The following is a 10526-nucleotide window of genomic DNA, read 5'->3' on the forward strand; positions in this document are numbered from 1 at the left end:
TCTAGATCCTTGGGGAATCACCACACTGTCTTCCACAATGGTTGAACTAATTTACACTCCCACCAACAGTGTAAAACCGTTCCTATTTCTCCACAGCCTCACCAGCATCTGTTTTTTCCTGACTTGAACTGGTACCAAAACAGACATATAGACCAATGGAACAGAAAAGAGACCATAAAAATAACACCACACATCTACAACCATCTGATCTTTGACAAATCTGACAAAAACAAGCAATGGGGAAAGCATCTCCTATTCAATCAGTGGTGCTGGGAAAACTGGCTAGCCATATGCAGAAAACAGAAACTGAACTCCTTCCTTTTACCACAGACAAAAATTAACTCAAGATGGATTAAAGACTTATATGTAAAACCCAAAACCATAAAAACCCTGGAAGAAAACCTGGGCAATACTATTCAAGATACAAGCATAGGCAAAGACTTCATGATGAAAATGACAAAAGCAATTGCAACAAAAGCCAAAATTTACAAATGGAATCTAATTAAACTAAAGAGATTCTGCACAGCAAAAGAAACTATATTATCAGAGTGAACAGGCAACCTACAAAATGGAAGAAAATTTTTGCAATCTACCCATCTGACAAAGGTCTAATATCCAGAATCTACAAAGAATGGAAACAAATTTACAAGAAAGAAACAAATGACCCCATCCAAAAGTGGGCAAAGGATATGAACTGACACTTCTCAAAAGAAGACATTTACACAGCCAACAAGCATACGATAAAAAGCTCACCCTCACTGATCATTAGAGAAATGTAAATCAAAACCACAATGAGATACCATCTCACGATAGTCAGAATGGTGGTTACCTTTTTTTTTTTCTTTTCTCTGCCTTTAAACCTTCTCACCTCCATAAAGCCCTTCTCTTTTCTCTGCCTTTAAACCTTCTCGCCTCCATAAAGCTCTTCCATTGTTCCCTTCTTATTTCTTGCCTTTCTTTCTGATACCGCCTGACACAATATTTTTGCCGTCCGTCACTTAATCTCTATTGTAGTCTGCAATTTGAAAATACATACATAAAGCTCATTAGTATTGCTTTTCCCCCATCCAAAAGCCCTCTCTCAATCACTGAAATTTGGAATCTTGAAATTTTGACCAAACTGTTGGTTATGTTCTCTTTCCTTAAAAGGTTTTTATTTAATTGTGTCTATGACATTAAATTTTTCAGGTTTTACAAATTTCCTTATTCTATCTCTGTTGAAAGCAAATAATTCTCTATATGTTTTTCACAATGTATTCTTGAGAAGGATTCACTGTTATCTCTAGACTTGGCCTTTCTTTTATGTAACTATTTGCCAGGTTTTAATTACTCACTGGGCACTTATACTTTAGTGTTTTTCTGTCACTTCAAACTGAATGCTCTAGAAAAACACTAACAGGATTTCTTGTCAACCTAGTTCCTGTTTCTCATTTTGCTATTTCTCTTTTCATCTCAGCATTCTCTGATGTCTTGCTTATGTCCACATACCAATACTGCCATGTCTTGTCTATACCATTTTTTTTAAACTTCCATTTATCTTTTCTCGATGTTCCCATTACCTCAGCTCTAATTCAGTAATTTATCAGTCTGACTTCAACCACATAAGATAAGGTATGTAAAGAAACTCTGTCAAATAACAGCTTTAAAGTGAAATACAAATTACTCTTGCTACTCTTACTGTCACTACTATTTTACTACTACTATCACCACCATAAATTTCTAACTTGTTTCCTTGCTTTAAGTCTTTCTATTTAAATATATTCTACATTAACCACCTATTAATTTCTTAAAGATTTTCAGAATACAGACAAATCCCAATTTTAAATTTTAATGTCACTCCATTTTTACTAGATTAAAATTTCAAAAATTTATATTTAAGACCCCATAGTAAGACACCAATCTGCTTTCCTTACACATACTTTTCCTGAAAAGATTCCTGTCTATGCATCTTACCTCAAATACACCATCCATGTTCAAATTTGTTATATAATTCTGTTTATGTCATTCCCTATGGCTTTACTCTTCCATGCATGTTTCCAAAATCTCTTACTACCCACATAAAGTCCCACCTTTTTGGTACTTACTGTCTAAAGTAAGCAGTTGATACTTACCATATACAACATTGTATTATTGTTTCCCATGAGTATGTTTAAAATATCACCTTGATTTTAAGCTCCTTGAAACAAATAAAGATTTTAAAAATTATTTTATGTCCTTGGGCAGTTGGCTTTCTAAACATATTATTTCACATTTAATTAATGAATTATTTTTAAGTACAAGTTCTCTACTTTGTGGTATAATAGAAAAAAAAGTTATGGCATTTACACATTCATTTAAAAACTATAAAGCACTTATTCTTTTAAAATTTATTCTATTAACAGATAGCGCAAGAAAATTACTACCAAAATTATTTTATCTTACATGGTAGAAATATTATTCTGCAAATGAATTTCCTTTCTATAATTAGAAAAGTTTCATGAGAAGGAGGTGAAATGCAATCCATGGTTTGCCGAAAGAATGAAATAATCAGAATTTTTAAAACTTGTCATGATTTTTTTACTTATCTGGACTAACAGATAGAAAGGGACTAAAATAATTTGAGCCAACTGACCATGACATGTGAGTTAATTACTATCGGAGGTTTGTATAATCTCGTAATGCTAGTCAGCACTCTTGCAAAGGCATGACATTGACTAGGCAGGGGGAAGTGGGTGGAAGAGGGCAAATCCATTTCCATTATTAGAGAAATAGCTTAAAACACTGACTCCAATGAGGGAGGCTCACTAATATCATTTGAGGATATGAGGGACAAAATAATAATTTTTGTTATTGAGATTATTTATAACAAAATCATGCAATTCTTGAAAGCACCACCTTTCCTCAGAAACATAATCTGTACAACATTGTGGGAAACATCCTAATTCATTTCTAGTACTTTCCTCAAAATAAAATTTAACAGTGGCTACATTTTTGCTTTAAATGAGAAGTTAATGCTAATTAATCATATATGTGCTATACTATTACCAATGGTCAATTTATATTAACTTTTCAAATTCCTGCAATAGTCCTATAAAGTAGAATTATTATTAACTCTAATAAAAATTAATGGATTGAATTTTGTATCATTTTCCTAACTGATAGCACCTTTAAATAAAACATTTCAGATGCTCTTCATATTTGCTGTTATAATTTGTATCCTGAAAAGTCACTGCAGATACAACACAACCAAACAGAAACAAAACAAAACAAAACCTTGTGCCTGAAAGGAGGAATGCAAAAGATTCTTGTAAATAATTCAGCCTTGAATGAATCAAGTCTTTCTGGTGTTTGGCAGGGTATAGAAAACATTCATCTTTGGAAATAAGAAGAAGGCAGACAGTCTCAAGGGTAGATTGAACATGGAATCTTTTGCAACTCAGCACTACAAAGTTCCCCTGTAGAGAACATATGTGTCATGAAAGAAACAAGCTGTTTACATTTTCCACATTTTAGAATTTTTCTACTTTCCTATTTTCCCAAATTAAAAGCTATAGATGTATAAAAACATACAAAAAATGTATATAGAGGTGAAAATGTGGAAGTGGGGAAATTAAAATGTCTAGAAAGGATTGCACTTTTTAAAATTTGAAATAATAGATACAATAATCTTCTGGCTTGCAAATTTTTCTTTAAAATTATACAAATGTGAAAAAACTGTATTGCAAGGAATGATAGATTATTTCCTGGTGATTATTGATCTGAACACACTATATGTACTGGCAAATGTTTAGACAAATAAAGGACATATGCTACCCTTTCATATGTAGCATTAGTTTGTTTTCATACAATTTTAGTTTGAAAACAATAAAATAATAGCCTTTGAGTTTCCTAACATCCTGTGTACCCTAAGATTGCAAAGTGTTGTAATAAATATTATTTTCAAGTATACAAAAGGGCATACTAGAAGAATATCAAGTATACTTTTATTGCAGGGCTGAACCATCAAATATGTTAGCCACTAACTACCTGTGGCTATATAGATTAATATTTTAATAAAATTAAAAATAAACATTCTATTACTTAATTGCACTACCCACATTTAAGTGCTCAGTAGTCATAAGTGGCTAATGGCCACTGCATTGGATAGCACAGATATTTGACATTGTCATCATCACAGAAAGTTACTATTAGACAGTGATATTCCAGAATTATGTTCTTGCAATTGTAAAACTTACAGTTTATTGTAATGCAAAGTTATTTTCATGAGTGACTACTCAATATTTACATATAATATGCAAATAAAATCAATGTAAATATTTGTTTAAAATATAATAAATCAATTTATCAGAACATTCATCATAAGCTAATTATTTAATCTTAATTTTAAAAGATATTGTTTATATCAATACAAAGTCTTACTTTTCTGTATCTTGATATCTTAAATTTGTAAATCTAATTCCTTCTGTTCATGCAGTACCACAAAACACATAAGCATTATTTAATATTATGTTCAGTATTTAAAATATGATTACTCAGTTTTATGCTACAGACCCAGAATAAATATTTTTGTAATATATTGCTTTCAAGTAATTGAAAGTGTCTTGCCTAAACTTCTGAATTAATCTTAGGTAGTCAAGAATTGGATTTCTAAAATCTTCAGTTGTTAAAGTTCATTGGTTTCTGAATTATTGAAGCACACTAAGTTTAAATTGAACTTAAAATTGGAAAAGTGCACTTATCCCTCTCTACTGGCTTAAAAATAACCAAGGGGATTTTGCTCAAACTTATGAGTCATTGAAATCCAGGAATTTTTACCAACGTTGAAGATTAGCTTAACTCTAATATTAACAACCTTGCATGAATTCTTGTAAATTAGAACTAACCCTAAAATAAAACAATTTTTAGAGATAGGTGTAGTCACTTTAATGAACAAGAAATTAGACGCTATATAGTCCTCCACATTTTAATCCATAGCTGAATAGTTCGAGTGGACTGAATTCTGAATTAATCAAGTACTGCCACAAATCAATCTCCATCTTGTTATTGAAATAAATATACATATATACATGTAGAGGTACATGTATAGATAGTAATAAAATACTGAAAGGGATTGGTCCCGTTTTTAAAGGTAGTAGGTAAGAAATGCCTTTACATCTCATTTTCCTCCAGAATGCCCCCAAAGACACTGGAAAACAATTCTGTGCCTCTCAACCTCAGTGCTCCCTATAAGCCCAAACAGGATAGTATTGGAAAATACAGGGGAATAATTAAGATAGTGGAGTTTCACAGACCTATGAGAGAAAGCTTTGGGATTTCTCCTCTTCACTCAGTGGAGTGAGCTGGCATGCCTGACCCCTCAAGCTAAATGAATGGGTATTGAGAATGGTGTTTTCTAAAGGAAGTAATTTGTATCTTACCTGCTTCTCAATAGAAGTTTGTTGAGCTACAGGGACTGGTGAGCTTATGGCAGTGCACCCAAGTGGAGTTCTGTGAGATTTCTTGGAAGAAACGGTCATGTGCTACCTGAAATTTGGAGAGCATATGAATAGGCTGTTGCTTGTCTGTCAACTGTATAATTCTGAATAGGTGTGAGGCTGGCAGCTACAGCTTACAATATTAGGTTTTGAGGAATGAGGGCAGAAGAAGAGCTAGCTAAACTTCCATTGTTTCTCATGACAAGGATGTGTTGGTTTCCCCTCTATCAGTTGGGTAGAAGAAGACAGGTGGTTCTAAGCCATCTTGAATGGTATTGTGTTAAAGAACGTGGACTACTGGGATAAGAGATTCAGGCAGGAAGCTTTATTTTATTTTATGTTATTATCTTATTTTATTTATTTTATTTGAGATAGAGGTTCACTCTGTCACCCAGGCTGGAGTGCAGTGGCACCATCTCAGCTCACTACAACCTCTGCCTCCCAGGTTCAAGCGATTCTCCTGTCCCAGCGCCTTAAGTAGCTGGGATTACAGGCACACGCCACCACGTCCAGCTAATTTTTTGTATTTTTAGTAGAGACGGTCTCACCATGTTGGCCAGGCTGGTCTTAAACTCCTGACCTCAGGTGATCCACCTTGGCCTCCCAAAGTGCTAGGATTATAGGCCTCAGTCACCGCATCTGGCCAGGAAGTTTTTCTTGAGTAGGTACTCAAGGAGAAAGCAGGAGCTGATGGGATTGGATTGTAAATGTTCATGGCTTAATCAGGAAAGCATGAACTACAAAATTTCTTGGCGTTTCTAAAGGAGTTTCACAACTGTACCTTGTGCAAAATATAAAATGTGAAAACTTGTTCCACAGAGCACCAATCATAAACATCCTTTGAATCGTCCCCCCTCTCCCCACCTCCCCACCAATTTCTTGTTATACTTTAAGTTCTGAGATACATGTGCAGAACGTGCAGGTGTGTTACATAGGTATACACAGGCGATAGCAGTTGGCTGCACCCATCAACCCAACATCTACATTGGGTATTTCTCCTAATGCTATCCCTCCCCGAGACCCCCACCCATCGACAGGCCCTGGTGTGTGATGTTCCCCTCCCCGTGTCCATGTGTTCTCATTGTTCAGCTCCCACTTATGAGTGAGAGCATGTGGTGTTTGGTTTTTCTGTTCCTGTGTTTGTTTGCTGAGAATGATGGTTTCCAGCTTCATCCATGTCCTTGCAAGGGACGTTAACTCATCATTTTTTATGGCTGCATAGTATTCCATGGTGTATATGTGCCACATTTTCTTTATACATTCTATCATTGAAGCGCATTTGGGTTGCTTGCAAGTCTTTGCTATTGTGAACAGTGCTGCAATTGACATACGTGTGCATGTGTCTTTATAGGGAAAGATTTATAATCCTTTGGGTATATATCCAGTAATGGGATTTCTGGATCAAATGGTATTTCTGGTTCTAGATCTTTGAGGAGTCACTGCACTGTCTTCCACAATGGTTGAACTAATTTCCACTTTTACCAACAGTGTAAAAGTATTCCTATTTCTGGCTGGGCGCAGTGGCTCACGCCTGTAATCCCAGCACTTTCAAAGGCTGAGGTGGGCAGATCATGAGGTCAGGAGAGTGAGACCATCCTGGCAAACACGGTGAAACCCCACCTCTACTAAAAATGCAAAAAAATTAGCCGGGCGAGGTGGTGGGCACCTGCAGTCCCAGCTACTCAGGAGGCTAAGGCAGGAAAATGGCATGAAACCCGGAAGGCGGAAGTTGCAGTGAGCCGAGATCTCACCACTGCGTTCCAGCCTGGGCAGCAAAGCGAGACTCTGCCTCAAAAAAAAAAAAAAAAAAAGTATTCCTATTTCTCCACATCCTCTCCACCATGTTGTTTCCTGACTTTTAGTGATCGCCATTCTAACTGGCATGGTATCTCGTTGTGGTTTTGACTTGTATTTCTCTAATGACCAGTGATGATGAGCTTTTTTTCATGTTTATTGGCCTCATAAATGTCTTCTTTTGAGAAGTGTCTGTTCATATCCTTGTCCACTTTATTATGCGGTTTTTTTTGTTATAAATGTGTTTATGTTCTTTTTAGATTCTAGATATTAGCCCTTTGTCTGATGGATAGATTGCAAAAATTTTCTCCCATTTTGTAGGTTGCCTGGTCACTCTGATGATAGTTTCTTTTCCTGTGCAGAAACTCTTTAGTTTAATTAGATCCCATATGTCAATTTTGGCTTTTGTTGCCATTGCTTTTGGTGTTTTAGTCATGAAGTCTTTGCCCATGCCTATATACTGAATGGTATTGCTTAGGTTTTCTTCCAGGGTTTTTACGGTTTTAGGTCTTATGTTTAAGTCTTTAATCCATCTTGAGTTACTTTTTGCATAAGGTGTAAGGAAGGGGTCCAGTTTCTGTTTTTGTATATGGCTAGCCAGTTTTCCCAACACCATTTATTAAATAGGGAATCCTTTACCCATTTCTTGTTTTGTTTTTTTGTTTTGTTTTGTTTTGTTTGTTTGTTTCTTTGTTTTTTCAGGTTTGTCAAGGATCAGACAGTTGTAGACATGTGGAGTTATTTCTGAAGCCTCTGCTCTGTTCCATTGGTCTATATATCTGTCTTGTTACCATTACCATGCTGTTTTGGTTACTGTAGGCTTGTAGTATAGTTTGAAGTCAGGTAGCCTAATGCCTCCAGATTTATTCTTTTTCGTTAGGATTGCCTTGGCTATGCAGGCTCTTTTTTGGTTCGATATGAAATTTAAAGTAGTTTTTTTCTAATTCTGTGAAGAAAGTCAAAGGTAGCTTGATGGGGATAGCATTGAATCAATTACTTTGGGCAGTATAGCCATTTTCACAATATTGATTCTTCCTAGCCGTGAGCATGGAGTGGTTTTCCATTTGTTTTTGTCCTGTCTTATTTCCTTGAGCAGTAGTTTGTAGCTCTCCTTGAAGAGGTCCTTCATATCTTTTGTAAGCTGTATTCCTAGGTATTTAATTCTGTTCACAGCAATTGTGAATGGGAGTTCACTCATGATTTGACTCTCTGTCTGTTACTGGTTTATAGAAATGCTTGCGATTTTTGCACATTGATTTTGTATACTGAGACTTTGCTGAAGTTGCTCATCAGCTTATGGAGATTCTGGGCTGAGATGATGGGATTTTGCAAATATACTATCATGTAATCTGTAAACAGAGACAATTTGGCTTCCTCCATTCCAATTTGAATACCCTTTATTTCTTTCTCCCGCCTGATTGCCCTGGCCAGAACTTCCAATACTATGTTGAATAGGTGTAGTGAAAGAGGGCATCCTTGTCTTGTGTTGGTTTTCAGAGAATGCTTCCAGTTTTTGCCCATTTGGTATGATATTGACTGTGGGTTTGTCATAAATAGCTATTATTATTTTGAGATATATTCCATCAGTACCTATATTATTGAGAGTTTTTTTGGCATGAAGGGTGTTGAATTTTATCGAAGGCCTTTTCTGTATCTATTGAGATAATCATGTGGTTTTTGTCATTGGTTCTGTTTATGTGATGAATTATGTTTATTGATTTGCTTATGTTGAAACAGCCTTGAATCCCAGGGATGAAGTCAACTTGATTGTGGTGTATAAGCTTTTTGATGTGCTGCTGGATTCAATTTGCCAGTGTTTTATTGAGGAATTTTGCATCGATGTTCATCAGGAATATTGGCCTGAAGTTTTGTATGTGTGTGTGTCTCTGCCAGGTTTTGGTATCAGGATGATGCTAGCCTCATAAAATGAATTAGGGAGGATTCCTTCTTTTCCTATTGTTTGGAATAGTTTCAGAAGGAATGGTACCAGCTCCTCTTTGTACCTCTGGTAGAATTTGTCTGTGAATCCATCTGGTCCTGGGCTTTTTTTGGTTGGTAGGCTATTAATTACTGCCTCAATTTTAGAACTTGTTATTGGTCTGTTCAGGGAATTGACTTCTTCCTGATTTAGTCTTGGGAGGGTGTATGTGTTCAGGAATTTATTCATTTCATCTAGATTTTCTAGTTTATTTGCATAGAGGTGTTTATAGTATTCTCTCATGGTAATTTGTATTTCTGTGGGATCAGTGGTGATATCTCCTGTATCATTTTTTATTGTTGCTATTTGAATCTTCTCTTTTCTTCTTCATTAGTCTGGCTAGTGGTCTATGAATTTTGTTAATATTTTCAAAAAACCAGCTCCTGGATTCATTGATTATTATTATTTTTTTTTTTTGAAGGGCTTTTCATGTCTCTGTCTCCTTCAGTTCTGCTCTGATTTTGGTTATTTCCTGCCTTCTGCTAGCTTTTGAATTTGTTTGCTCTTGCTTCTCCAGTTCTTTTAATTGTGATATTAGAGTGCCAATTTTAGATCTTTCCTGCTTTCTCCTGTGGGCATTTAGTGCATTAATTTCCCTGTAAATGCTGGTTTCGCTGTATCCCAGAGATTCTGGTACATTGTGTCTTTGTTTTCATTGGTTTCAAATAACTTATTTATTTCTGTCTTAATTTTGTTATTTACCCAGTAGTCATTCAGGAGCAGGTTGTTCAGTTTCCATGTAGTTATGCAGTTTTGAGTGAGTTTCTTAATCCTGAGTTCTAGTTTGATTGCACTGTGGTCTGAGAGACTGTTTGTTATGATTTCCATTCTTTTGCATTTGCTGAGGAGTGTTTTACTTCCAATTATGTGATCAATTTTAGAATAAGTGTGATGTGGTTCTGAGAAGAATATATATTCTATTGATTTGGGGTGAAGAGTTCTGTAAATGTCTATTAGGTCTGCTTGGTGCAGAGCTGAGTTCAAGTCCTAAATATGCTTGTTAATTTTCTGTCTCAATGATCTGTCTAATATTAACAGTGCAGTGTTAAAATCTCCCATGATTATTGTGTGGTAGCCTAAGTCTCTTTGTAGGTCTCTAAAAACTTGCTTTATGAATCTGGGTGCTCCTGTATTAGTTGCATATATATTTAGGATAGTTAGTTCTTCTTGTTGTATTGGTCCCTTTACCATTATGTAATGGCCTTCTTTGATTATTTTAGTCTTTGTTGGTTTAAGGTCTGTTTTATCACAGACTAGTATTGCAAACCCTGTTTCTTTCTTTCTTTCTTTCTTTCTTTCTT

Source organism: Colobus angolensis, unplaced genomic scaffold (assembly GCF_000951035.1).
Source record: "Colobus angolensis palliatus isolate OR3802 unplaced genomic scaffold, Cang.pa_1.0 Scaffold41, whole genome shotgun sequence".
NCBI classification, from domain to species: domain Eukaryota; kingdom Metazoa; phylum Chordata; class Mammalia; order Primates; family Cercopithecidae; genus Colobus; species Colobus angolensis.